Here is a 2,500-nt window from a genome sequence, read left to right on the forward strand (position 1 = left end):
AAATCACCTAGACGACTGCTACTTTTGTGCCCTAAATTTGAAGGGTATTAACAGGAAAAACCGACAAACGCTTGTCTACCCTAATCTTGCCTCAGCTATCAGACCGGTTCCACACAGTGAAGAGCTTCCTATTCCTGTCTTCAGTGTCTTGCCTCAGATAACTATGCCCTCAACTGAAGAAATCTCATCACCTGAAGATGACACTGGAGACGAAGACTTTTCAGGTACGACTTTACCTCAGCTTTTCTCCCAGGAGGAGCTGAATGATCTAGTTCGTGACTTGAACCTCCCCAAAAACTCAGCAAAACTGTTGGCTTCCCGACTGAAAGAAAAGAATCTTCTAGAGAATGGTGTCCGTATAACCTTTTATCGGAGTCGGTATGAAGAGTTCCTTTCTTTCTTTATAAAAGAGGGAGAGTTGGTTTATTGCAGAGATATTAGTGGGCTTCTTAAAAAACTTGGTATTGAGGAATATAAACCAGATGAATGGTATCTTTTCATAGCTCTAATCGTAGTTTAAAAAGTGTATTGTTGCACAACGGGAATTTGTATGGCTCTGTCCCACTTGCCCACTCAACAACTCGTACGGAAAAATATGAAGAAATTAAGTTAGTTTTAAAGAAGATACGGTACTATGATAATAAATGAGTCATCTGTGTTGACTTGAAGATGGTGAATTTTCTCATGGGACAGCAATCTGGTTATACCAAATATCCATGCTCTCTTTGCATGTGGGACAGCAGAGACCGAGTAAACCACTATGTTGAGAAAGACTGGCCGCCTCGAACAAATATGGTTCCATGTAGAGCTGTCAATATATTGGAAGAACCTTTAGTTGAGCGAGATAAGATAGTTTTTCCCCCTTTGCACATCAAACTCAGACTGATCAAGCAGGTCGTCAAAGCTCTTGACAAAAATGGGGAGTGTTTCAAATATATCTGCTATGTATTTCCAGAACTGACGATTGAAAAACTGAAAGCAGGAATTTTTGATGGACCACAAATCCGTAAGCTCTTGAAGGACACAAACTTCATGAAAACGATGAGTAAACCTGAAGCATCAGCATGGCGCGCATCTGTTGAAGTAGCGCAAAATTTTATTGGGAACCACAAAAGTGACAACTATAAGGATATTGTTGCCAACTTAATATCAACTTTTGGTGAAATTGGTGCAAATATGAACATCAAAATGCATTTTCTTTTCAGTCACCTTGATCGTTCTCCTGAAAATCTCGGAGATGTTAGCAATGAACAAGGCGAACAATTTCATCAGGACATCAAGGAGATGGAAACTCGGTACCAAGGACGTTGGGACTCTGTGATGATGGCAGACTATTGCTGGTGTTTAAAACGATATTCACCAGCGGCTCAACATTCACGGCGCACAAAGAAACGTAAGTTTATTCCTTGAATTTTCTGCCATAAAGCTTTTATTTACAAAGGATTACAAAGGCGGAGCATGCCGACAGGAGACCTTTTGATCCATATCTAGGTCGGATGCGAAAAAAAAATCATATTAATCATTTTTCTATTTGTGCTCTTTTCTGTATAATGGCCTCGCTATTTCTTCCTATGTTTTGCTCATGTATGAATAAAATACTTTGTTAAGGAAACAGTCTTGTTTAATTCCAAAAGCCACCAAATATCAATTGTCGTATACTGTTCGAGAAGATTTTATGACGATTTTCATCATCCAACGTAACCAAAATGGAAATAAGAAGAGTCAAGAAACTAGACCTGATAGGGAAAAACTGAAGGATTAAGCCTATCTTTGGGACATGCCTGCATGCACGCATGGCTGACGACACACGTTTGAGCTCACAAACGATAGAACTAGAAAACAATGAGAGGGTGAACGTACACAACAGAAATAGCTTTTGTGTTTTCGTATATTATACACGACAAGTTTACGTAATAATTTTGTTCTAATCTTAAAGTTGTCTTCTACAATTATGATCAATCATCTTTACAGTTTTGCACGATCATCGTCGGTAGTTTAATAAATATGTTAGGTTTTACTTTTAGTTTCCATATAACGCAAATTCAAATCCCTTGGATGTTTTTTTTTTTATCATTTGTGTATTCACATTTCAATGCATACAAATTATTTCTATTTCTACAATTTTTCATTAATACATCTTCATATATACAGAGGCTGTAAAAGTACCAATGGTAGGCAACAGTACTGTTTAAAAGTTTCTATGAAGGAATGAAAAAATTAAGTCGAAAAAATATATATCATGGGAAAATGTTCAGAATCGCAACTATACACACAGGACTTATTTTAAATCTGTCGTCGACATGGGAATGTGCAACTGGCATAATTGATTTGAGGTTTCCTTCTTCTGATATACATGTATATATATATATATATATATATATATATATATATATATATATATATATATATATATATATATATATATATATATGTGTGTGTGTACCCCGATTTCGTTAACCATCTTGCAAGTCTTTAGGGTTTGTTCACAAACGTCCTTGTG

The 2,500-nt window shown here is 36.6% G+C and overlaps 1 pseudogene; it reads left to right on the forward strand.

The window, feature by feature from the left end:
- The first annotated feature begins 2,439 nt into the window (after nucleotides 1-2,439).
- The window catches only part of LOC143020123 (invertebrate-type lysozyme-like), a 3,666-nt pseudogene continuing 3,605 nt past the window's right edge, over nucleotides 2,440-2,500 (forward strand).

Source organism: Oratosquilla oratoria, chromosome 39 (genome assembly GCF_046742065.1).
Source record: "Oratosquilla oratoria isolate Oo_2021 chromosome 39, ASM4674206v1, whole genome shotgun sequence".
NCBI lineage: Eukaryota > Metazoa > Arthropoda > Malacostraca > Stomatopoda > Squillidae > Oratosquilla > Oratosquilla oratoria.